This window comes from Sus scrofa, chromosome 5 (assembly GCF_000003025.6).
Source record: "Sus scrofa isolate TJ Tabasco breed Duroc chromosome 5, Sscrofa11.1, whole genome shotgun sequence".
Lineage (NCBI taxonomy): Eukaryota > Metazoa > Chordata > Mammalia > Artiodactyla > Suidae > Sus > Sus scrofa.
Window position 1 is genome coordinate 87,177,621 of NC_010447.5, and position 27,457 is coordinate 87,205,077.

Below are 27,457 nucleotides of genomic sequence, written 5' to 3' on the forward strand. Positions count from 1 at the left end.
TTTAGCCTCTACTGATGATCAAGCCTTTCCTGACCTCAGCATCCAGCTCCTGTCCCTTCCCTCAATTTCTTTTCCATTACTGCTTCATTTTCTTCATTGTATTTCTCATGATTATGAGTGATGAATTCCTTAAATAAGTTACTTGTTTATTTCTTGTTGCTACCATCAGAAAACAGTTCCATACCTCTTCGGTCTTGTTCACTTCTGTATCTTCAGCGCCTAGAACAGTGCCTGGCACATTAGGAACGGCCAGTGAATTTTTTTTGATGGGAAAAAAATGGATACAATCTCATTTAAGTTCTAATTATTAAATCTTTATTACAGTAATAAAAGATGTAGGAAGAGGCAAAGGTGCTCTTTAGCAACTTTAGATGGGGCAATTAGAACAATCTTGATTTCCAGTGGAATAAGGAATCATTCCAATAATGACAGAAGGAGGAATTATTGATGGGAAACTCAGGATGCCATTTTTGTAAACTCACTTTTATCATGACTTTTAATATTACTAAGGGACCAAAAAAAAGACGTGATTTTTTTAAAAAAATAAGGCAGGTATGTGAAAAATACTTGGCATATAAGTACATCTTTTGTAAATATCAACTTTTCTGTCTTTCCAACTTTAGAAGATCTCTAAACGATGCTGTTTCTTGCCATGTTACAGAGTTCTTTGACTTGGATAAATCTAAAAAGCATCAACTAAAGTTTTTTTTTAAGTCCACTTATTCTAAAGGAAAGCTTGTTATATATTTGAATTCATTTATGATAAGCACGTGTTAAATATGTTCAGAGCATAAACGTTGATTTATGGACTCTAGTAATTTTAGAGGTATGGAGAAATCTGACTGAAATGTATGATTGTTGGATATTACAGTAGATACACTCAACTTGGTCCAGCAAAATAAAAGAAGTCGTCAGGCATTCTTTTTAGGGAGAAAGGATTCACCCAAGACTCCAGGAAGATAATTGTCAAAAGTCCTTAGGACATAATGTGATTGAAATTGCATTAAAAATGTATTAAGTCTATTTCTGGGTATTACAGTAGACAAATATTTATATCTCACTTCACCAGGCCTTTTATGTGGTTTTAATTTTTTTTCTTGTTTAGCTTGTCTACATCCGGTCTCCATTCTTTTTCAATCCTCTCATTATCTCCCTCTAGGGGTTTCTGTTTGTGTTTACTCTGCCTTTATCCTTCTTAGTGGGAAAAATGTGGGTCAGTATTACTTCAGTTTGTCTTCACTTTCACTCTGCTGTTCATTCCTGAACTAGCTGTTAGCCTCTGGGAAAGAAGAAAGTAAAGACACTTACAGAAACTGGGCCAACCTCTCCACCGCTCCCCTCCTCCAAGAAAACACAACCTAACCAACTCTGCAACAGTACTTCCTTTCTGTTCTCAGAGCACCTTCCATTGCCCTTCTCAAAGCTCGGATTTGTATAACTGTTTATGGAGTACCTTTCACCCCAGAGAGACGCTCCGTGCTTTGAGGACCTAGTATATTGCCGCGAATATAAGAAAAAGAAGTTGGTAATTTAAATGAATAAATGCCGCCTGTGTGAGGGACTGCTGCCCTGGTACCCACCCCCTCACCTAACCACAATAAAGGAGAAAAGTTGCAGCAATCAAGCTCAAGTGCAGGTCCTTTGACACCAGCTCTCTAGAGAACCAACAGAGAACCGTGGCCACGGTCTCTCAATTACATAATTACTTGGATAATGTCAGCAGCAGTTTTTGTTTTGTTGGGGGGTGGAAGATGAAGGGGGGGATTATTCAGATAATTTCTCCTCCAGTCGCGGTGGACAGGCAGTGCCTAACCTTCTCACCTACGTGGGGTCTCCCCACCCCTCCCACCCCCTCCAGCCGCCCCGAGGCCCGGGGCTCGGGGCTCCAGACCCAGGCCCCACCTCGGGGTGGGGGGTTTCCCGGGGATACCCCGCCCCGCCCTCGAGGCCCCGCCCCCTCCGCCGCCGTCGCCGCCGCCGCCGGCAGGGGTCGCGCTGCCCGCGGCAAGCGGCTCGGGCGGAGGTGGGGGAAGCTCCCGCGGCCGGTCGCCTTTCTCTGCCGCTGCTGGTTGGATCGTTTCAATAAAAGTCTTTTTTCTTGTTCGCTCGCTCTCCCCCCGGGGGACAGGCGGAGGCGTCAATCCGCAGCCGCCGAGTGAGAAAGCGACGCACACGCAGCGAGCGAGAGCGGCCGCCCGCCGTCTCCTCAGCTCCTCACGGTCCGGCCCCGGGGAAGAAGGAGCCCGCGTCCGGCCGGGCAGCCTCAGCCGGGCGTCGGCGCTTCCCAGGCCGCCTGGCTCCGGCTGCGCTCCTCCGCGGGGATTAGTGGGCGGCCCGCGCGGCCCGGCGGCTCGGGAGCCATGTTGTCCGGGGGGCTTGGCAACGCGTGAGGGACCCGCGGCCCCTCCTGGAGGCTCCGGACCCTCGGCTTGAGCTGGAAGGCGGCGGCTGCTGCGGAGGCCTGCGCCTCGGAGGCGCCTCGGGTCTGCCGGCCGCTGGGACCCGGACCTGCATCCGGTCGCCGCGGGTGTCGGCCGAGCTGCTTTCCGCCTGCACCCCGCCTCGCCTCGCCTGGTCTCAGGACGCGGCCCCCGCACTTGCTGGTGAGTTGGCGGCCGGCGGTGGCGCGGGGCTTTCCCCCCTGACCCGCCGACCTGGGGCTGAGAGGGGCCGGAGCGTGCCCGAGACCCGGGCCTGGGCCGGCGGCTGGTGGGGACGCGGGGGGCTCAGGCCCCGCGGGGAAGTTGAGAGAGGTGGGTGGGTCGCAGGGGGGTGGCTTGTGCCTGTCGCCCTCGCCCGGGCGTTTCCGGCAGTGGGGTGAGGTGTGGGTGTCTGACTCTCGGGCTCCTCTGCGGGAGGCGCCTCCGGCCGCCGCCGCCGCCTCCGCCTCCGGTGCTTGCTGGCGCTTCGGTCTCCGGGGGAGGCCGGTCTCCCCGCGAGGCCCTGGAAGGGAAGAGGCAGAAAGTCCCCCGCGGCATAAAGGTCCCCTCGGCGGGGGTGGAGCTGCGGGAACGGGAGGCTCAGCCCCGAGGGGCAGGAAGGGGCTCAGGTCCGCGGGAGGTGGGCGAGGCGGCGGCGGCGGCGGCGGCGGCCGCGTTTCCAGCTCCTTGGAGACGCCGGGGGTGTGCGCGGGTGGGGAGCGAGGGGAGGAGGAGCCCTCGCGTGGGGAGCGGGCCGAGACAAAGATCCGCGCAGCCTCCCGCTGGCGGGTCACACCCCTGAGCGCCGGTCAAGAGCAGAGGCGGAGGGGATGTCGGAAACCCCCAGAACCGACGGGGAGGGGCAGGTGGGGGGCTGCCAAGTATTGTCATCTCCGCCGCAGTTGCTTGTCTCAGGGTTTTTGTGCGGGATGATTTTGCTCCCCGACTCGGCTGGATAGCTCCACACTCTCTCCCGCGCATCACCCCCTCCCTGCCACATTGAGTCGCCAGTGGTTTTCCCCTCGTTCTCCCCCTACTTCTCACCCACTCCTTTTCGAGTAAGCAGTCTTTTGCCTTCAGCTTGGGGAACGTTTGCTAATGACAGGATGCCTGAGCTTGTTCTGACCCTGAACTGCCTTGAACTCCTCTCTCTTCCTCCCACCCTTTCCTTTCTGGGATCTTATAATGTCACATGGCCATTAACAATTAGCTTTTCTTCTGCGAAAATGGCAAAAGCGTTTAGCTCAAATGCATGGCGCTCCTCCTTTTTATTAATGTGTCCACCAAAGACACGTCGTTAGTCACGGATTATCACCTCTTATTAGCCAAATGATTTTTTTAGATACAGAAGTGGCAACTTTTGTTTTGAGTTTTGGCTCTTCCTAGGGTCAGCAGTGTGTGTATCCCTGGCAGCCGCTAGACCTGTCATTTATCAGGAAATGCTTGACTTAGATAATTCTTTCCTCAAACTTTGGTGATTATTTCTTGAGTTTTTGTTGAAGGATTTCTTTTAAAAGGCACTTGTGTAAGAAGGTCAAAGTAACAAATCTGAGTCACTGTATTTTAGACTTATTTTATCTTTGGACAGAAGAAAATGAATGGGATTTTAAGATTTTGATGCCTTGCAAGGAGAGCCTTCCTTGAAATTAGAAATAAAGTTCAACCCAATTTTAAGAAAAAAAATTTTGCTACCATTAATATTATTGGTTTGGTTTTGTTCTTTTATGAGATTAAGTAGTTGATTTATTTATTAAATGATGCTTTACTGATGAAGTCGTTTCCGTCTTTGTATTCCTAACTTCTGCATACTTCCAAAAACAATGGGCTGGAACAAAAGAAAAAACTGTGGCTATTTTTAAGGAATATTCTTTTTTATATGAAAGAGATTACTGGAATGTAAAACTGGTAACCTTTTATCTGGTAAACTATCTCCTAGGCCAGAAACCCTAATGGTTTGAATGCTAGGCTTCAAAGGAAATAGGTTAGTATTTGAATTTAAGCTGTTTTCAAATTACTCTGCAAATATAATTCATTGATTTTTTTAACAGTGTAAATAAAAACATTGAATGGAAAGAAATGTAAAACCTGTTTGATGTAGGGATGTTACCATTTATCAGTGGTATTTTGAGAATAGTCCTGTCTTGCTGCATGTTGCCATTTAAATGTTGACACTGTAAAAATTGTAAAAGGGATTTCAGTTTAGGGACTAGTCTCTGAATTGAGGGACTTCCTTCCCCCTCCCTCACCACTTAACAGCTATTTTTTTAACCTCTGCAAAATTAATAGGTTATGTCATTAATATTTTATATAACATTTATCAAAAGGCCATATTGAGGATACACCGATTTTTTTCTTATGTAAATTTTTTTTCTTAGGATTTTTTTTTCTTATGTCTAGTTAGATACTTGAAGTTTTATTCTCACCAGAAGGGAATCTACCAAAAAATTATCAGAGATTTCTGAGTGGTAGGATTTATGGATGAATAAAAATACATTTCTGTATTTCTCAAATTTTCACATTACTTTTACAATCAGTAAAAGAGTATATGAAGAATTAAAGTCTTGTTAATATCCTAATTTGCCTGTTACTGAAAGATGCTGTAAAATGTGTGATTTATTCTTATCCTTGGATTCAGGCCCCAAGAGTCACTTTTGGTGTTAGATATTTGAAATAGTGTAGTCTGCCAAATGTACTCTGATTACCTAAAGGAAAAAAGAGAGATACAGCAAACAAAGATGAAATTAAAATAGTTGATTTAATGTATAGTATCGATCCAATTAGTAGCTTTATACACCAGTAATCTTGCTCTAATAAGTGCAATTGGTTTTAGAAAAAAATGGAAAAATTTTATTTGCTTCGTAGCGCAGAATGGCCGTGTATATATTAAGTTTTCAGATACTAGTTTAGTCCTGTGATTATGGTGGAAAGAGATGGCATATAAAATAATTTGCTCTGTCAAAGCTTTTGTTTTTTCTCTTATTTTCAGCAATATTTTTCTATTTTTCCATTATTAATGAGATAGTACTAATTAAACTGCAAGTATTTTATTGCGAACAATGGAACTATAATGGCTGCTGAGGGAGATGTTCAGAAGTGAAGCTGATGATGTTCCTTAATAGTAAAAAATATTATCTATGAACTCAAAATTTTTGCTCTGTTGTTTTCTTTGTTAGTGTTTTTATAGTACTGAATATCTATAAGACGGTACACTTTGAATCTTTATTACTGTTCTTTAGTCCTAATAAAAATTACAGCATGTCATAGCATTCTTTTCTATAGCTTTTATACTTCTATGATGCGTAATTACATTGAATATACATTTCTACATATGCTGTATTGTAGAAAAAAGACATTGTATGTTAAATACAGCTTATGAAAATATTCTCTAGAGTATTTTGTCTATTTTAAAAGTTGCCTCCTTTCATACATGTGAAGGAAAGTCTTTTGAGTTCTTCGAATTTTGAATGTGTAATTTTGCTTAAACTTTTTTAAATGGAAAAGTTATTTAAAATGCATTTTGTAAACTGATTATAGCATTTTGCATTTGAAATGATGAACAGGTTTATGGCATTTTAAAATGTGTTTTTATCTCACAGTATTTGTGAGGTAAAAACCTGCCTTCAATAGAAAACCTAGTTAAACCTAGTAGCTTTCAACCTACAGTATTGCCAGGTTTAAAGAGGGGGAGAGCACCTATTACAGTGGCTTTTTTTTTTTTTTTATAATTTCTTTGAGAAATTTACAATAAGCCAGGAATTCTTATAGTCATTAGTGAATTCTTTGTCATTATTTTTGTTCGAGGTTTTTTAGTTGGTGGTTACTTTGATATCTTCAAATATTGACATGAAAAGAGGAGTTGCCAAGGACTAGAAAGATGTATTGAGCATATTTGAGCATAGCTTACTTTTTCTAGCCTGTTTTCTTCTCTCTGTTGGCTGACTTGGAAAATCAGTGGACCTCTAGCAGTAGATCTAATAGATGAGGTGCCTGCTGTAAGTAGTGTTGGTGTGGTCTACAGTAACATATGGCATTGAATACTGTATTTAAGGAGGTAGGTTTACAGATCCATGGCATGTTGGGAAAAGCAAAGACGTTCTTGCTCCCGAAAGTCTTCTTTCTAAAATTATTTTTTGACATAAGCTTTGGAAAGAAATTAATCTTACTTAATGACCTCTTTCACTAGATACTGTGCCACCGATACTTTGTTAAATCCTCAAAATAAGCCCATTATAAAGGTATTGTGCCTTTTTTTCACATGAGGAAATTGAGGCCTTATGTTAATTGTCTCTAGGGTTCTCTGTAGTGAAGCTGAGATTCCAGTTTAGGCATTCAGACCGCTATGTTACACCGCCTCCATGGGGATGTGATGTTAAAAAATCAGTGTTAAGTGTCTGCTGTAGAGAGATCTAAAAGATGGTGTATTAAAAAGCTCATCAAAATTACATTTAAATTCTAATTAGTTTTCCTATGTAAAAAAACTGAACTCTACAAAATGTATAACGTAGAATATATAGCTCAAAATGAATTGAAAGTGCTAGAAAGACAATTGAAATATTTGTAGTTTCATTTTTATTTTTAAAATTTTTATTGACATATAGTTGATTTACAGTGTTGTTTAATTTCTCCTGTACAGCAAAGTGATTCAGTTATACATATACATACATTCTTTTTAAACTATTCTTTTCTGTTATGATTTATTATAGGATATTGAATATAGTTCCCTGTGCTGTACAGGAAGATCTTGTTGTTTATTCCATATGTAATAGCTTGCATCTGCTAATAACCCCAACCTCCCACAACATAGATTTATTTTTAATCATGAATTTATCAGAGTTCTTTGGCCTAAAGTAAAATAAATATGGATGCTGAAAAGCAAACAAAAAAAAATTATTTTCATCCTTGTGATACAAGCATATTTATTTTCATGTTTACTTTTATGTTTAGTTACTTTGATTTTTTGTGTGTTAAAATTAGTTTGCATTATTTGAGCACATGCCATAACAGAGAAGACAGCCCAATATACCATGTAGATTGCTTCAATAATGGGTGAAAAATTTGCCATAGGAAGATAAATTTTATATCTGTATGTATACAGATATAGTTACCTTTTCATTTGTTAATATATGTTTTAATTATTCTATAAAATAAACTTTTTTGAAGTATAATATACTTCCAGGTTTTAGTATTTTAATTATTGATTTGTACCGCTATTTCTGGTGAGAAGGATCTTTTCATTGATTTAAAAAAAATTTTTTTATTATAGTTGATTTACTTTTCATTGATTTTTGAAGTAAGTTTTGGATTCCTTAAACAGACTTTGGTCCTTCGAACCCATCTTATTGAATTATTTTTAAGAAATGATCCTTTATCTCTGGCTTTATTATGCTTAATAAATTTGATTTTTCAATTACTTCAGAGATTAATCAATAAGTTCTTTTAAAGCATTTGTTATGTCAACATTGTATCAGTCATTATACATGTTATAAAATATACCTTAATGTGGCAGTATTGTAATATATGAAATAATAGCAACATTGGTTGTCTGGAATATTCTGTCCTAGGCCCTCTTCTCATGTTTTACCTGTTCCCTGTGCATTCTTATCCCTATTTAGTGCTTTGTTCCAAATAATCACTGAAGTGCTAATAATCTCCATGTCTTTTATTTCTAATCCAGACCCTTTTTTCCGAGTTCTCTTCTAGCTCTCTCTGACATTATTGCCTCGTAGTGCTTTCTTTCCAGAACTGAACTCTTATTATCCCCTACCTCCATTCCCAGCCACAGTGAATGTACCACCATCAGCCAGGTCACTTAAGCCAAAACCTTTGGCAGCTTCTTTTGTTTTTCTATTAGGTCTCCCTCCCCCAGTCCAGTCAGTCACACCATATCTTATCAATTTTATTTTCTAAATATCTTTTAGATTTGTCTTTTTATGTTACCACTTTCATATGTCAGGATTTTGGAATGCCTCATCTGAATTACTACTTTCAATTTTGCACTATTTTAATCTAACGATTATTCATTCTATATTTATATATGTCTGTCTTTTTATAAACTGAAGTATAGTTGATTTACAGTATTGTGTTAGTTGCAGGTGTGCAGCAAAGTGATTCAATTAAATACACGTATTTTCAGCTTCTTTTCCATTATAGGTTATTGAAGGATATTGAATATAGTCCCTGTGTTATACATTAAATCCTTGTTATCTGTTTTATTCATAGTGGTATGTATTTATTAATCCCATATTCCTCATTTATCTATCCCTCTTTCATCTTTGGTAACCATGAGTTTGTCTCTGTTTTATAAATAAATTTTGTATTGTTTTTTAGATTCCACATATAAGTGGTAGCAAACAGTTTGTCTTTCTTTGATTTCACTCAGTGTGATAATCTCTAGGTCCATCCATGTTGCTGCAAATGGTATATTTCATTCCTTTTCATGGCTGAGTAATATTCCATTCTCTATTCATTCATCTATTGATGTTTTTGTCTGCCTTTTTATCCCCTTATTCTTCTTCCTTCCTTCCATCAATCTATGCATCTGTGCATCCATGTATGAAGTGCTTGCTTACTTTTCTGTTCTGTCACTATGGTCAGTGCTAGGGGTACGAAGATGAGGAAACTAGTGTGTTGATGTTACAGTCCTTTGACACGTGGAGAGAAATTCTCATTTTTGAGGACAAATGTTACTTCCCCTGAAGTTGTTTTTGATCCATTCTGACAGAGTTAGGGTGCTTCTGCTGTAGCATTTGATGTTTACTATATTACATTGTATGTAATTATATATAAATCCTCTATCTTTTTGGCAAGCTTTGTGCTCCAGAGAGACCATGCTTTTTATTTTATTTATTTATTTATTACTCAAATGAATTTATCACATCTGTAGTTGTATAATGATCATAACAATCTGATTTCACAGGATTTCCATCCCACAGTCCAAGCACATCCCCCTACCCCCTAAACTGTCTCCTCCGGAGACCGTAAGCTTTTCAATGTCTGTGAGTCAGCATCTGTTCTGCAAAGAAGTTCAGTCTGTCCTTTTTTCAGATTCTACATGTCAGTGAAAGCATTTGATGTTGGTGTCTCATTGTATAGCTGACTTCACTTAGCATGATAACTTCTAGGGCCATCCATGTTGCTAAAAATGCCGGTATTTCTTTCTTTTAATGGCTGTGTAATGTTCCATTATGTATATGTACCACATCTTCTTGATCCACTCCTCTGTTGATGGACATTTAGGTTGTTTCCATGTCTTGGCTATTGTATATTGCACTGCAGTGATCATTGGAGTACATGTGTCTTTTCGAGTCATGGTTTTCTCTGGATAGATGCCCAGGAGTAGGATTGCTGGATCAAATGGTAATTCTATTTTTAGTTTTCTGAGGAATTTCCATACTGTTTTCCACAGTGGTTGCACTAATTTACATTCCCACAAACAGTGTAATAGGGTTCCCTTTTCTCCACACCCTTTCCAGCATTTATTGTTTGTAGGCTTTTCAATGATGGCTATTCTGGCTGGTGTAAGGTGGTACCTCAGAGTGGTTTGGATTTGCATTTCTCTAATAATGAGTGATGCTGAACATCTTTTCATGTGTTTTTTGGCCATCTGTATGTCTTCTTTGGAGAACTGCCTGTTTAGGTCCTCTTCCCATTTTTTGGTGTTTTTTTTTTTTTTTTTTTTTTTTTTTGGTATTGAGCAGTAGGAGGTGTTTATAAATTTTGGAGATTAATCCCTTGTCAGTTGATTCACTTGCAAAGATTTTGTCCCATTCTGTGGGTTGTCTTTTTGTGTTGTTTAGGGTTTCCTTTGCTGTGCAGAAACTTTTAAGTTTGATTAGGTCCCATTTGTTTATTTTTGTTTTTGTTGACATTACTCTAAGAGATGAGAAGATGTTGCTGTGGTTTATGTCAGAGAGTGTTTGGCCTGTGTTTTCCTCTAAGAGTTTTATAGTGTCTGGTCTGATGTCTAGATCTTTAATCCATTTGGAGTTTATTTTTGTGTATGGTGTTAGGGAGTGTTCTAATTTCATTCTTTTCCATGTGGCTGTCCAGTTTTCCCAGCACCACTTATTGAACAAGCTGCCCTTTCTCCATTGTATATCCTTGCCTCCTTTGTCATAGATTAGTTGACTGTAGGTGCGTGGGTTGAATTCTGGGCTACCCTGTTCCGCTGATCTATATTTCTGTCTTTGTGCCAGTACCATATGGTTTTGATGAGTGTTGCTTTGTAGCATAGTCTGAAGTCAGGGAGCTTGATTCCTCCAGCTCCATTTTTCTTTTTCAGGATGTCTTTGGCTCTTCTGGGTCTTCTGTGCTCCCAAACAAACTTTAAAATATTTTGTTCAAATTCTGTGAAAAATGTCCTTGGTAATTCGATAGGGATTGCATTGAATCTGTAGGTTGCCTTAGGTAGTATAGTCATTTTGATACTGTTACCTCTTCTAGTCCACGATCATGGTATGTCTTTCCATCTATTTGTGTCATCTTTGATTTCTTTCATCCGTGTCTCATAGTTTTCAGAGTACAGGTCTTTTGTCTCTATAGGTAGGTTTATTCCTAGGTATTTTATTCTTTTTGGTGTGATGGTAAATGGGACTGTTTCCCTAATTTCTCTTTCTGCTCTTTTGTTGTTAGTGTATAGAAATGCCGTTGATTTCTGTGTGTTAATTTTGTATCCTACGACTTTGCCACATTCGTGGATGAGCTTTAACAGTTTTCTGGGAGGGTCTTTAGGATTCTCTAGGTATAGTATCATGTCATCTGCAAATAGCGATAGTTTTACTTCTTCCTTTCTAATTTGGATTCCTTTTATTTCTTTTCCTTCTCTGATTGCTGTGGATAGGACTTCTAAAACTATGCTGAAGAGTGGTGGTGCAAGCGGACATCCTTGTCTTGTTCCTGATCTCAGTGGGAATTCTTTCAGCTTTTCACCATTGAGAATGATGTTAGCTCTGGGTTTCTCATATGTGGCCTTTATTATGTTGAGATAGGTTCCACCTCTGCCCACTTTTTGGAGGGTTTTTATCAGAAATGGGTGTTGGATTTTGTCAGAGGCTTTTTCTGGATCTGTTGAGAGGATCATGTGGTTTTTATTCTTCAGTTTGTTGATGTGGTGATTGATTGATTTGCAGATGTTGAAGAATCCTTGCATCCCTGGGATAAATCCCACTTGATCATGATGTATAATCCTTTTAATGTATTGTTGGATTTGGTTTGCTAGTATTTTGTTGAGGATTTTTACATCTGTGTTCATCAGTGAAATTGGCCTGCCGTTTTCTTTTTTTGTAGTATCTTTGTCTGGTTTTGGTATCGGGGTGATAGCCTCATAGAATGCGTTTGAGAGTGTTTTTTGGAATAATTTCAGAAGGGTAGATGTTAGCTCTTCTCTAAATGTTTGATAGAATTTGCCTCTGAAGCCATCTGGTCCTGGACTTTTTTTGGTTGGAATTTTTTAAGTCACAGTTTCAATTTCAGTGCTTGTGACTGGTCCACTCATCTTTTCTATTTCATCTTGGTTTAGACTTGGAAGGTTCTACTTTTCTAAGAAGTTGTTCATTTCTTCTAGGTTGTCCATTCTATTAGTATATAGATGCTGTAGTTATCTCTTATGATCCTTTGTATTTCTGTGATGACGGATGTAACTTCTCCTGTTTTGTTTCGTGAATTTTATTGATTGGAGTCCTCTCTCTTTTTTTCTTGCTAAGTCTGGCTAAGGGTTTATCAACTTTGTTGATCATTTCAAAGCGCCAACTTTTAGTTTCATTGATCTTTTCTGTGGTTTTCTTTGTTTCTATTTGATTTATTTTGTCTCTGATCTTGATGATTTCTTTCCTTCTGCTAACCTTAGGTCTTGTCTGTTCTTCTCTCTCTTGCTTTAGATGTAAAGTTAGGTGTTTCTTTGAGCTTTTCCTTATTTCTGAGGTGGGCTCGTATTGCTATACACTTTCCTCTTAGAACTGCTTTTGCTGCATCCCATAGGTTTTGGATTATTGTGTCTTTGTTGTCATTTGCTTCTAGGTATTTTTTAATTTCCCCTTTGCTTTCTTCAGTGATCTATTGGTTGTTCAGTAGCATGTTGCTTAGTCTCCATGTGTTTGCATTTTTTGCAGTTTTTTTTCTTCTTGTTGATGTCAACTGTAGTTGATTTATAGCCTTTTGGTCAGAAAAGATGCTGGATATGATTTAAATAAAGTTACCAAGGCTTGACTTGTGGCCCAGAATGAGCTCAATCCTAGAGAATGTTCCATGTGCACTTGAGAAGAATGTGTATTCTGCTGCCTTTGGATGGAATGTTCTATAAATATTAAGTCCATCTGGCCTAATGTGTCATTTAGGGCCTGTGTTTCCTTGTTGATTTTCTGTCGGGATGATCTGTCCGTTGCTGAGAGTGGGGTGTTAAAGTCCTCAGGTGTTATTGTGTTATTGTCAATTTCTCCTTTTAAGGTTTTTAGCAGTTGTCTTATATATTGAGGTGATCGTATGTTGGGTCCATATATATTTACAGTGGTCATATCTTGGATTGATCCTTTGCTCATTATGTAATGTCCTTCTTTGTCTCTTATAATATTCTGTGTTTTAAGGTCTGTTTTTTCTGATAGGAGTATTGCTCTTCCAGCTTTCTTTTGCTTCTCGTTTGCATGGAATATTTTCTTCCATCCTCTCACTTTCAATTTGTATGTGTCGCTAGAAGTGAAGTGGGTCTCTTGAAGACAGCATCTATATGGATCATGTTTTTGTATCCCTTCAGCCAGTCTATATCTTTTGGTTGGGGCATTTAGTCCCTTCACATTGAAGGTCATTATTGATATATATGTTCTCGTTGCCATTTGATGAGCTGTTTTGGATTTGTTTTTGTTTTTTTTCCTCCCTTCTTCTCTTGTTCTCTCCTCTTATGGTTTGATGACTGTCTTAGGTGTTGTGTTTGAGTTGGTTTTCCTTCTTTATGTGTGTATCAATTGTCAATTTTTGGTTTGCAGTTACCCTGAAGTTTTGATATAGGAGTCTCTCTCTATATATATATGAGGTTGTTTTAAGTTGTTGGTCTCTTAATTGCAAGTGCACCTCCAGTGTCCTGCATTTGTAACCTCCTTTTCTCAGAATGTCTGATTTGGGTAGCATATTTGTATGTGGATGATTTCTTACCTTTACTATATATATGCCTTTACTGGTGAGCCTGTCCTTTGTAATGTTTGTGTTTGTAGTTGTGGCCTTTTCTCTTCTACCTAGAGAAGTTCCCTTAGTATTTGCCACAGAGCTGATTGAATGGTGCTGAATTCTCTTAGCTTTTGCTTGTCTGTAAAGCTTTTGATTTCTCCTTCAAATCTGAATGAGAGCCTTGCTGGGTGGAGTAATCTTGGTTGGAGGTTTTTTCCTTTCATCCCTTTAAGTGTATTGTGCCACTCCCTTCTGGCCTGCAGAGTTTCTGCTGAAGAATCTGCTGATGACCTTATTGGGGTTCCCTTGTATGTTATTTGTTTCTTTTCCCTAGTTGTCTTCAATATTTTCTCTGTCTTTAATTTTGGTCACTTTAATTAATATATGTCTCAGGGTATTCCTGCTTCGATTTATTTTATATGGTACTCGTTTTGCTTTCTGGATTTGAGTGAGTGATTCCTTTCCCATGTTAGGGAAGTTTTGAGCTATTATTTCTTTCTTTCTTTTTTTTTTTTTGTCTTTGTTGTTGTTGTTGTTGTTGCTATTTCTTGGGCCGCTCCCGCGGCATATGGAGGTTCCCAGGCTAGGGGTTGAATCAGAGCTGTAGCCACCAGCCTACGCCAGAGCCACAGCAACGCAGGATCCGAGCCACGTCTGCAACCTACACCACAGCTCACGGCAACGCCGGGTCGTTAACCCACTTGAGCAAGGGCAGGGACCGAACCCGCAACCTCATGGTTCCTAGTCAGATTCATTAACCACTGCGCCACGACGGGAACTCCTATTATTTCTTCGAGTATTTTTTCTGTCCCCCCCCTTCTCTTTCTGGCATCCCTATAATACGGATGTTCATGTGTTTAACATTGTCCCAGTGTTCTCTGAGACTGTCTTCATTTCTTTTTAGTCTTTTTTCTCTTTTCTATTTCAGGTCAGTGATTTCTACTAGTCTGTCCTTCACCTGGCTTATCCATTCTTCTGCCTCCTGTATTTGTTGTTGGTTACTTCTAAAGATTTTTTCACTTCAGTTACTGTATTTTACATCTTTCCTTGCTTAATCCTTAAATCTTAAATCTTAAATTTCTTCAACTCGGTGTTTGCTGTAAATTATCATTCTTTGCCTCCAGTTTATTTCCAGTGTTTTACATCATCTTCATCATCATCAGTTTATAGTCTTTCTTCGAGGCTGATAATCTCAAGATCAGTTAGCTTTTTTTTTTGGAGTTTTTACTTGCTCCCTTATTTAAGTTATAGTTCTCTGACTTTCATTTTTATAGGTTTTTGGTGTGGTCTCCTTTTTGCAGACAGAATTGTAGCCTCTCTTGCTCTTGACGTCTGCCCCCTCTTGTAGCTGAAGTAGGTACAGGGACTTGCTGTAGGCTTCCTGATAGGAGGGTCTGGTGCCCTCTGGTGGGTGAGGCTTTGTCTCTGGGTGAGATTAGAGCCAGTTGTGTGGCTGAGGGTTGTTTAGGTAGCCTCTTTTCTGATGGGTGGGGCTGTGATCCCACCTGGAGTATTGTTTGGCCTGGGGTTTCTCCGTGCTGATTGGTGCGGCCAGATTTTCCCAACATGGCCACCTCTGGCGGAACACAGGCTGATGATTACTCCAGAGACTTTTGCCACAGTGTCCTTCTCCCAACACGAGCCATAATCACCCTCTGTTTTCCCAGGAGATCTCCAAGACCTGCAGTCAGGTCCAACTCAGATACCTTTGGCATCTCTGATTTGCCCTGGGACACAGTGCACATGAAATCCTGTGTGTGCCTTTCAAGAATGGGGTCTTTGTTTCTCCCTGTCCCGTGGAGCTCCTGTGCACAAGCCCCACTGGCCTTCAATGCCAGATGCTCTGGGGGCTCTTTCTCCCAATGACAGATTCCCAGGCTTGGGAACCTGACATGGGGCTCAGAACTCTCACTCCTGTAAGTCAGTCTCTGTGATACAGTTACTTTCTGCTCTTGTGGGCTGCCCACTCGGCAGGTATGGGGTTGCTTATATTGTGAAATTGCCCCTCCTTCCATATTGATGTGTCCTCTTCTTTGTCTTCTGGAGTAGGATATCTTTTTGAAAGTTCCAGTCCTGTTGGTTGAAGGTTGTTTGGCATTTGGTTGTGATTTTGTTGTGTTTATGAGTGAGGTTGAGTTCCAGTCCTTCTGTTCTGCCATCTTAATCCCTTCTCCCAAATGGCATTATTTTGTTCTTTTTTATGGCTGAGTAGTGTTCCATTGTGTATATACCACATTTTCTTTTCTTTTTTTTCTTTTTTTTTTTTTTGTCTTTTTGTCGTTTCTTGGGCCACTCCTGCGGCGTATGGAGGTTCCCAGGCTAGGAGTCGAATCGGAGCTGTAGCCACCGGCCTACGCCAGAGCCACAGCAAAGCAGGATCCGAGCCACGTCTGCAACCTACACCACAGCTCATGGCAATGCTGGATCCTTAACCCACTGAGCAAGGGCAGGGACCAAACCTGCAACCTCATGGTTCCTAGTCAGATTCGTTAACCACTGCGCCATGAGGGGAACTCCCAATACCACATTTTCTTAATCCATTCATTTGTTGATGGACATTTAGGTTATTTCCATGTCTTGACTATTGTGAATAGTCCTGCATTGAGCATAGCGGTGCATGTATCTTTTTCAATAAAAGTTTGGTCTGGATATATGCCCAGGAGTGGGATTGCTGGATCATGTCATAGTTCTATATTTAGTTTTCCGTGGTACATCCATGTTGCTTTCCCTAGTGGTTGTACGAGATTCTTAAATTCATGTAAAAAAGTCTTCTGTCCAATTATTTTATTTACTTATCCCTTTAGTGAATGTTTTTCTCTTGCTTTTTTTTGTCTTGCTTTTTTTAGTTTGTTTTGTTAAAAGGTAAACTGAGGTATGTTGAAATTTTTTTTTCAACTTTATTTATTTATTTATTTATTTGCTTTTTAGGGCTGCACCCATCGCATATGGAGGTTCCCAGGCTAGGATTCTCATCAAAGCTACAGCTGCTGGCCTATACCACAGCCACAGCAACGCAGGATCCAAGGAGCGTCTGCAATTTCACCACAGCTCATGGCAATGCCGGATCCTTAACCCACTGAGTGAGGCCAGGGATCAAACCTGCAGCCTCATGGTTCTAGTCGGATTCGTTTCTGCTGTGCCATGACAGGAACTCCTTTTCAACTTTATTTGGGCATACAGTGATTTCAGATCAGGCACTGCCAAGTGAAGGTGGTCAGGAGTATTCTACCAACAAGGACTAGGGTGTAGATATTTATAGAGAAGACATGAAACAAAGCAAGGAAATGATTTGATTTGCTATAGTTTACATTAGCTTATTAGAAAAGCCTAATTGATTGTTTGTGGACTGGTTGTTCCTAGGTTTCATTTTCTCAGATTCATTTTCTTAGGTTTTGGGTTGCTTACATAGGCTACCAAGGTATTAGAGCTACCTCAGTCTAATGCTTTCATGTTTAATTATTTTAGTTTCTTATCAGTGTCTTAATGTTTTCTCTCTTTATGATCTGTTACTATATTTTGAAAATTATGTCTTAAATATAAGAATATAAAATGATGTAGAAAATAGGCCATAAGCTTATTCTCTGACAGTGGTTATCATCTTTAGATTATCTATTTTTTTTTTCTTTCTTTCTTTCTTTCATTCATTCTTTTCTTCTTTCTTTTGCTGTAGCTGCGGCCTATAGAAGTTCCCAAGCTAGGGATCAAATTGGAAAATCAGCTGCCGGCCTATGCCGCAGCAATGCCAGGTACCAGTTTCGTCTGCCATCTGCACTGCAGCTCAAAGCAACGCCAGATCCTTAACCCATGGAGCAAGGCCAGGGTTTGAACCTGCATCCTCACGGATACTAGTTGAGTTTGTTTCTGCCGAGCCACAATGGAAATTCCACTCTCTTTTTTCATGTACAGAGTTAAATATTTTTAAAGACCTTTTTATAATGTAACGTAAGTTTTCAACAGTAATAATCATTCTTATGGCTATAATTTTCAGTGGTTTCATTGGTCCATCAAAGGAAGTATAGACATTTCATAGTGGTTGATAATTACTAAGTTACCGTTTTTTACTTTTCACTCTTTTAAATAGTGTAGGGACATACTCTAGCATATAACACACCATTCCCATTTTACATTTCCATAGGGTGGGTAGTTATACAGAAGTGGAATTCCCCAATCAGAGCCTATAAATCTTTTGTATCAGTGCCACTAGTAATGTACCACATCTGTTTTTAGTGATACTAATATTTAAAATGTTGGTTGCTTTTTTTTGTGTGTGTGTGTCTTTTTTTGCCTTTTCTAGGGCCGCTCCTGCGGCATATGGAGGTCCCCAGGCTAAGGGTCTAATTGGAACTGTAGCCACCGGCCTATGCCAGAGCCACAGCAACTTGGGATCTGGGACGAGTCTGCAACATACACCACAGCTCACAGCAAGGCCAGGGATCAGACCTGTAACCTCATTGTTCCTCGGATTCGTTAACCACTGTGCCATGACGGGAACTCCGAAAATCTTTGTTTTTGATAATTTATACAAAGATATTGTATTTGAATTTCATTGATTGCTAGTGTGTTGGTTTTTTTTTTTTTTTTCTTCCCTCTGTATTGTCTCCTCATATTGCTGAGTAGGAAACTGTTAGCATTCCCTAAATCCTTACAGCTTTGTTTTTCATTATTTTGTGATATTTTCTTTGTTTTATATCAAATTGCTGTATATAAGGTTTTTTTTTTTAATCAGAGATGATTCATTTTGGTTATCTAGTCTTATACTAATTCCAGCTAGTTTAATTATCACTGCTTTATAATATATCTTATTACTTTGTTTTGGCAAGACACTGAAATTTTCTTCTAATAATTTTGACATTATATTTGTATTTTTATTCTACTTTTGTAAATGACAGGCAAAAAAAAAATATAGGTGTCTCCATTTTTTTCCTTCAAAATTGGTATCTCTACTGTAAAATTTTAACCCTAAGTGTGTGCCTTTGCAGATGATTTTGTAGTGCTTTAGACTTTACCCGTGTACTAATAACGTGGGTGATCATACAATAGTATTCATTTGATAGTAATTCAGGTACGTGCTGAGGATAGGCTAAGTTTAGCAGCTTTAGTACATTTCAGTACTTCCATTTGACTAAAGCTTACAGTGAATTTTTGAATGTTATTGTCCCTAAGGGAGAGCTACCTTGTCTCATAGTACTTAGTCTTCAGAAAAGTTGTCTCCCCTCCCTACTCTTTCTTACCATTTGAACTCTTCAAAATCCTTCTAATTTTGTAGGCATTTTAAATTCTTTGTGAACAGTTAAACTTTCTTTTTTTTTGAGTAAGTAATGTGTTTATAAACTCAAAAGTATGTAGAGAGAGACAGAAGTTTTATTTCCTTTTTTGCATTCTCCTTCCTGTTTTTCCTTTCACACCTTTTTATAGGTAAACATTTCTTTTAGTATACTGCTTATCCTTCTAGTATTTTCTTTTTGCAAATGTAAATAAATGTATGTTTTATTTTGGAGGTTTTTCCATATCTAGATAAAGATCTTCCCTTCTTTTTAATTGTTGTAGTAATTCTGTGGCTATATGATCACTCAAGCCTGTGTGGGTCCTTGAGTTGTTTCCTATTCTTTTGCTATTACTTTGCCAAACGAATGACATACATATAACATTTTACACTTGCATAAGCAAGTATGTGATTCACATTCTAAGAACAAGGATCTCTAGGTCAAATGATAAATGTGTGTTTATGCACACACTTGTCTTTCCTTGCTTTGTCAGCTGAAAAGACCTGGAAGAAATGACACCCAGTAGCAGTGAGCACTCATGGTGTCCAGGTGTTGGTTTCTAACGCCATTCTCTGGTAAAAGCAACCAGGGCTTCTTGGAAGAATGCTCATTCCAGGACTGGGGTAGGAAATAAATCTACAAGGTGAACTTGGAACAGCTTATAATACTGGAAAGTAAGGAAGTACTCAAACAAAAACAGTGAACAAGATATGTAAACAGGACACAAGAGCCGGCTGAAAAAGCACTCAGTGGTTAATATTAGCATAATTTGAGAACCAAAATAAAATAGCATTATAATTCAAATATAAAATAATATCCATGAATCCATATTAATATCGATAAATACATTGGAGGGAATAGACAAATCTCCTTTGCAGAATTCCAAATAATTTATATAGTCATTCAGCCCACAAGGGAGTATAACATAACTCCCTACTTGAGTGGAAAAATGGGAAAAGGATAACTGGACATAGTAGAAATCTGACAAACACTGTTTCAGCCTGTGACCAAGTTTTGCTATAAATATTATAAGCAAATGCTCTAAATATATAATATTAATACTATGGACTAAATGTTTGTATCCCCTCAAAATTCATATGTTGAAACCTAATCCCCAATGTAATGGTATTTGGAGGTGGGGCCTTTGGGAGGTGCTTGTGCCATGAGGGTGAGCCCTCATGAATGGAGTGACTACCCTTGTGATAGGCCTCAGAGAGCTCCCTCACCCCTTCTGCTGTGTGAGGACACAGTGAGAAGATGGCAGTCTGTGAACTAAATGGGCTCTCACCAAATACTGAATCTGCAGTGGCCTTGATCTTGGACTTCCGAGCCTTCAGAACTGTGAGAAATAAATTTCTGTTGTTTGTAAGTCACCTGGTCTATGGTATTTTGTTACAGCTGCCTAAATAGACTGAGAGGATGAACTTCAGCAGTCATAAATTATCTTGATGATGTGATGAGAATAGCATTTCACCTCCATGATCTTTCTTCCGCCAAATTATAATTCCAGGCTAATCGTGAGAAAAACATGAGACAAATATTAATTGAGGGATATTCTACAAAATACCTGAACAGTACTCTTCAAAACTGTCAAGGTCATCTAAAACAGGGAAAGTCGGAGAAACTGTCACACAGCCCAGAGCCCGAGAAGATATGATGATTATGCTATAATATTGTATACTGCATGGGATCCTGAAGTAGAAAGAGGATATTACGTAAAAACTAATGGCATCTAAAAAAAGAATGGATTTTAGTTAATTATAATGTATCTGTTTTGGCTCATTAATTGTGACAAATGTATCATGCTAAGATATTAATAGCAGAAGCAAGCTGTATGGTGTCGGGGAACTCTGTACTATCATTGAAATTTTTCTGTAAATCTAAAACTAGTATAGAACATTTATTTAAAACAAAAGATAGGTGCTTCTGTAATTCTGTTAATATAGACACATTGCCAGTTTTTACTACTACCTGAATGTATGAGAGGCTTGTTTTCCTATAACCTCATCAGTTGAATGTGTTGTGAGATTTTTGGAATTTTGTCAAATAGATGAGAACTGTTGTAACTGAACTATTGTGTTTCTCATTATGAATGATATTGAATATTTTTTCATATCTTTAACGGTCATTTTACTTACTTTTTTTGGTAAACTCTCATGTTCTTTATGTTTCTACTTGGTTGTTGGTCTTGATTTCAGGAGTACTCAATAGGGAGTTTAGCTCTTAATTTGTGAAATGGGTTGCAAATATATGTTTAAATTCTTTTCACACAAATTTTCTTTTTTATATGGTGATAGAATTTTTCTTTTATGTCTCTGAATCTTGAAATACAGTTGGAAAGGTCTTGATCAATTTTCCAAAATCATGAAGGAATTCATCCATATTTTCTTCCAGTACTTGTGGTTTCCTTTTTTACACTTCAGTCTTAAAATTTGAATTCTTCAGTTCTTCCCAGTTATTGAGGCATTTTAAATGCTTAACCTTTTCTTTCAGATTACTATTGTGTGAGCTTGTTATAGGTGCTTTAATGATTTATAGTAAAAGAAATGCTTATGAATTTGAAAGTACGAATATGAAAATGAAAAGAAATACAGATAGGAAGTCTCAACTTTCTAGAAAATGTATTAAGCATTTCATTGTGTCTTAATTCTAAATCATGATCAAAAGACATTTTATAGTAATGACTCCAAAGTTTCTTTTCATTATTACATAATAGTATATATAACAGTATTTTTTTTCTTCTGGAATATTAGGGTTGTGAATTATTCATATATTCAGTTTTATCCTCATCCTGTTTCTTCTATGATTTCCTTCTTAGGTTATTAAACCTTCTTGTGATTTATCTCCCACCTTATGCAGAACTCCTCACTGGTTTTATGGCCCTTGTGATATTAGTTATCTCTTTATTTGATGTTATTTAAACATTTAATTAGTAGGCCGATTAGCTGTTTTAACTCATTGAGAAACTGGAACCAATAGTGTTAGCAGATGTTGCCTAACATAAGATGCTGATTTCTTACAACCTTTTAAAAAGGTTTTCATGTTTTCCTCACACTGCTTGTGATGACACTGGTATCGCTGAACTGAATCTTTTTTTTTTTTTCTTTTTTTTAGGGCCACACCTGCATCATATGGAAGTTCCCAGGCTAGGGGGTCAATTTGGAGCTGCAGCTGCCAGCATATGCTACAGCCATAGCAATGCCCAGATCCAAGCTGCATCTGCGACCTACACCACAGCTCACAGCAAAACAAGATCCTTAACCCACTGAGCAAGTCCAGGAATCGAACCTGTGTTCTCATGGATACTAGTCTGCTTCATTACAACTGAGCTACAGTGGAACTCCTGCTGAACTGAGTTTTAACAGACATTTGAGAAACTATCTGGTAGGGCTGTAGAATGTTAGCTTCTAGCAAATACTACCCAAGATAACCTGGTGAGTTTGTTGCTTATGGTAGTACAGGGGAACAACACCTTTCCTGAGTTGGTAGGGTCTGCTAGGGGAAGATAGGTGTGTGTATGGGTGAAAAGAATAGCAAAGTTAGGAGGGAGAGCAAGACTGGGATATTTATTGAGGATTTGGAATCTTTAATGAGGGTATTTCTTTCTCTTTTTTTGCCAATTGATTTTTTAAATTATAGTTGACTTACAATGTTGTCAGTTTTTGCTGTACAGAAAAGTGATCCACGGAGTTCCCATTGTGGCACAGGGGTAATGAACCCGACTAGTATCCATGAGGATGCGGGTTCATCCTTGGCCTTGCTCCAATGGATTAAGGATTTGGCGTTGCAGTGAGTTGTGTAGTTGCAGACACAGTTTGGATCCCCTAGCCTGGGAACTTCCATGTGCTGCAGGTTCGGCCCTAAAAAAAAAAGACAAAAAAAAGTGAGCCAGTCATATATATTATATATATATACACACACACACTATATATATATAATGTATACTTTTTCTTATATTATCTTCCATTATGTTTTATTTTAAGAGATTGGATATGGTTCCCTGTGCTATGCAGTAGGATCTCATTGTTTATCCATTCTAAAGGCAATAGTTTGCATCTCCTAACCTACTCCCTCCATCCTATTCCCTCCCCTTCTCCCTTGGCAGCCACAGGTCTGTTCTCCATGTCTGTGAGTCTGTTTCTGTTCTGTAGATAGGTTCATTTGTGCCATATTTTAGATTCTACATATAAGTGATATCATACGATATTTGTCTTACCTGACTTAATTCACTAAGCATACATGTTGCTGCAGATGGCATTATTTCATTCCTTTTTTATGGTTAAGTAGTATGTGTACCATATCTTCTTAATCCATTTATCTGTTGGTGGACATTTAGGTTATTTCCCTGTCTTGGCTATTGTGAATGAAGCTGCTTATACAGGTACATGTATCTTTTTGTATTGTAGCTTTGTTCAGATATATTCCTGGGACTGGGATTGCTGGATCACATGGCAGTTCTATACTTAGTTTTCTGAGGAACCTCCATACTTGTTTTCCATAGTGGTTGTACCAATTTACATTGCCATCAACAGTGTAGGAAGGTCCCCTTTTCTCTACACCCTCTCCAGCATTTGTCTTTTGTAGACTTATTAATGATAGCCTTTTTTGCTGTTGTTCCCACACCTGCTGTATAAGGAAGTTCCCAGGCTACAGGTAGAATCAGCCACAGCTGGTGGCCTACACCCACAGCCATAGATAGCAACGTTGAATCAAAGTCGTGTCTGCCACCTACACCACGGCTCACGGCAACGCCAGATCCCCAACCTACTGAGCAAGGCCAGGGATCGAACCCTCATCCTCATGGTTACTAGTCAGGTTTGCTTCCACTGTGCCACAAGGGGAACTTCAGTGATAGCCATTTTGACTGGTGTGAGGTGATAGGTAGTTTTGATTTGTAACACAGGTATTTCAATGCAGGAGCTTGATTAGAATTAGTAGGGATCATGATGTGATAGTTTGGGATTGAAAGAATAGCAAAGCAAGGGTTTTGAGAGTTTTTTTCAGTCTTGGAAAGTGAACAGTCATTTGCTCTTATTTACTGAAAAGTTGAAAAGTCTGATGTTGGTTTATATGGAGTTTGGGGGAAGTTCCTGGAATGAACAATGAAGTTATTTGCAATTCTTATCTGCCTGAGCAAGAGTTTCCTGAAATAGTGAAGTCATGCTGCTGAAGACAACTCAATAGGGATGTCGTTGTAGACTGTAAACTCTGGGTGCAGATGGTTTCAGTTCTCAGTGTCCATTCAGAGCCACAATAAGCTTGAAAATGTATTTACAAGAACACATTCTCTTGGTGAGGGGGTTTCACATTGAATTTTTTCTCCTGAGGAATGAAGCCTAACTTTGACAATTAAGGTATATGAAACACCAAAGTAGGCAGGTGGGTATATGAATCCTAAGCTTAGAAAAGAGAGACAATGATCAGAGATGGAAATTTGGGAGTTATTGTTTAGCTCGATTCTGTGTGCCCAGGCAGGTTTGCCTAAGGAGGAGGCATAGTGAGAAGAAAAATATATATGTTTGTTTGTTTTTGTCTTTTTGCCTTTTCTAGGGCCACTTCCCGTGGCATATGGAGATTCGCAGGCTAGGGGTCTAATCGGAGCTGTAGCCACCAGCCTACGCCAGAGGAATGCAGCAACGCAGGATCCGAGCCGTGTCTGCAACCTGCACCACACCTCGCAGCAAGGCCAGGGATCAGACCTGCAACCTCATGGTTTCTCGTCGGATTCGTTAACCACTGCACTGCACCCCGACGGGAACTCTGAGAAGAAAAATATTTGGGCTTAAGAGTTCTAATGCTTAATGGCTCTACTGGGGATGAGGGAGTGGGGTGGGGTGGATAAAGGTGGGGAGAATACACTCCTCCTACAGAGGAGTGGCCAGGGAGGTAGAAAGAAAACCAGGATATTGTTACGTGATCTCTGGAGACGTGGCTGTAAAATAGGGGGGGGGTCACTACACAAAAGCCTTTCATGCCTAGTTGGAGAAAGACTTATTGGTCCCACTGATGAATTTTCACTCACCAGTTCTGTGCATGTACCAAACATAGTCTGTTCACAGAACTATTCATTTTGTCTTGATATTCTTCACTTAAAAATTGCCTAGTGGGAAATTGTTTGCTGGGTAGTTATTTAAAATTATAAATACTTTCTTATGGGAGTTCCCTTTGTGGCTCAGTGGTTAACGAACCCAACTAGGATCCATGAGGATGCGGGTTCAATCCCTGGCCTCACTCAGTGGATTAAGGATCTGATGTTGCCATGAGCTGTGGTGTAGGTAGCATTGCTGTGGCTGTAGTGCACAACCCCTAGCCAAGGAACTTCCATATGCTACAGGTGTGGCCCTGAAAAAAAAATTTTTTTTTTTTCTTAGAAGTAGTTTTACCATCTTGCTCCCACATTACTCCATAAAAGGTATTTAATCTCTCATTTTGACTGTGATTGAGGAAAAGAGGTCATTGGTATGTAGCCTGAAATTTTATATATGTGTATATTTGATGTATAATTTGGGAGTGTAAGTGGAGGGAGTTACCTTTGTGGAATGTCTTCTATGTGCTAAGCACAATATATACATTATCAAATTTGTCTCATTTTTGAGGTAGTTGTTAATTCCCTTTATAGAGGAAACTGATAAATTTATTTGATACTCAAGTAGCATAACAGTATCTTGTTTGTCAGTATTTCTGGTTAATTTCAGTTATTACTGTTTTAAAATATTTTTCTGTATCTTCATAGGTAACATTTTTTTTTTTTTTTTCCTTTTTTGGCCGCTTTATGGCATTTGGAGTTCCCAGGCCACGGATCAGATCTGAGTTGCAGTTGTGACCTAAGCTGCAGCAACACCTGATCCCTAACCCACTGTGCTGGGCCAGGGATCAAACTTGCTGATCCTGTTCCACCACAGCAGGAACTCCTGGTCACTTTTTTTTAAAGGTACATTTTGCCCTCTTTTTTTCTTCAGTTGTGTTCATTTAATTTAGTGCTTTACTTTTCTTATTTCTAGTGTGCAAAGATTTCAAGCAAGTAGAATTAGTAAAATAGAAAATGCTAGAGATAAAAATGAAAACTTTTGGAAAATACCAGATTTGTAGCTATGGAGTTTAGTCAGGTACAGGTTTTCTTAATCTTCTGATTAAGAAGCCTGGCCTCTACTGTAGATCATGTAAAGTAAATTAAGTATGCTCGTTAATTGGCTTGTTGTTATACCCACTCCTTGAGATTGCTATTCATTCCACTTAGCATGTGATGTGGTAGAGGATTAAGTTTTTATTTATTTTTCTCCTCAGAAATCACATGAGGGCTTTTCTGAAGGTGATGATAGTTTGGGAATTTTGCAAGCAACTCATACATGATTTAGCCTCAGGAAGACCCCTTTTAGGGATATTTCCAACATCTCCTGAACTAACTGACCACTTTATGAGAGTGTTTTGTTTTTCCCTTTAATACGCCTTCCTCTCCCAGAGAAAAACTTTACCAGAAATTTGAAGAGTGCTGGCATTTTTAATGTTGAAAATCTTCCAATGTTACTGAGGAAAGTTGGCCATCATCCAGTAGAATTTGTCTTATGAAAGCTTTAATAAAGTGTTAGGTTTTTTTTTAAATGTGATAAATTATTATTTTATCACAACTTACAGAATGACGAAATAGCACATTCAGTTATCTAGTTCATATGTTTATTGGAGAGAAAGGCTAGAATGTTGAAAGTTGCCTACATACTTTCTTTTTTTTAACATCAAAAACAAATTCATATTTACCTTGTGCCAAGTATGCTAAGAAGATTCTCAGTGAAACCTGCCTGGATATTTAGAAAGTAGGAGATTTTGTGCAGTTTGTACTTTGAAGACATTTAAAGACAATGCATAATTTTTTATTTGGTAGTTAAAAAATATGTTTTTGAAGGGAATTGATGTTTCATTCTTTTTTTTTTTTTTGGTTTTTAGGTCTGTGCCCTCTGCGTATGGAAGTTCCCAGGCCAGGAGTCAATCAGAGCTACAGCTGCCGGCGTACACCACAGCCACAGCAACTTGACCTATACCACAGCTCACAGCAACGCCAGATCCTTAATCCACTGAATGAGGCCAGGGATCGAACCCGAATCCTCATGGATCCTAGTTGGGTTTGCTAACCGCTGAGCCATGATGGGAACTCCTGAAGTTTCATTCTTATAGTAGTGTAGTAGCTATAGAATGTGATCTTTTATTTACTTATTTAAAAAATTTTTTTGGCCTCACCCATGGCATGTAAAAGTTCCTGGGCCAGAGATCCAACTTTGGATGCTGAGTTAGGAACTCCAAGAATGTGACCTTTTAAATATCTAAATGTATATTTTACACAGTTCTTTTGTGCTTTTAAAATTTCTTACTGCTTGAATTAGGAAGTGGTTGAGAGTGAATGATTAGCTGAGCCCTACAGGATGTCTTTATATTAGTGAGGTCATCAGGTGTCACTATGTGGTGAATTCTGACCTTTTCAGTTTTGTGTGTTGACATTCCTGTTCAGTTTATTTTGAGGTGATAAGGTACTGTAGAATCTTTTATGTGATTTAGGTATAAATTATAGTGTTAATTTAGAAATGTACAATGAAGTAATCTGGCCTGAAATAATGATTTTTTTTTTTTTTTTTG

At 39.1% G+C, this 27,457-nt stretch overlaps 1 protein-coding gene across 1 annotated transcript in view; it reads left to right on the top strand.

The window, feature by feature from the left end:
- The window catches only part of CDK17 (cyclin dependent kinase 17), a 102,260-nt gene continuing 77,314 nt past the window's right edge, over window positions 2,512–27,457 (top strand). Inside the window, 1 exon segment of the mRNA XM_021092731.1 lies at window positions 2,512–2,603. The gene's annotated coding sequence lies outside the window, so the exon portion shown is untranslated.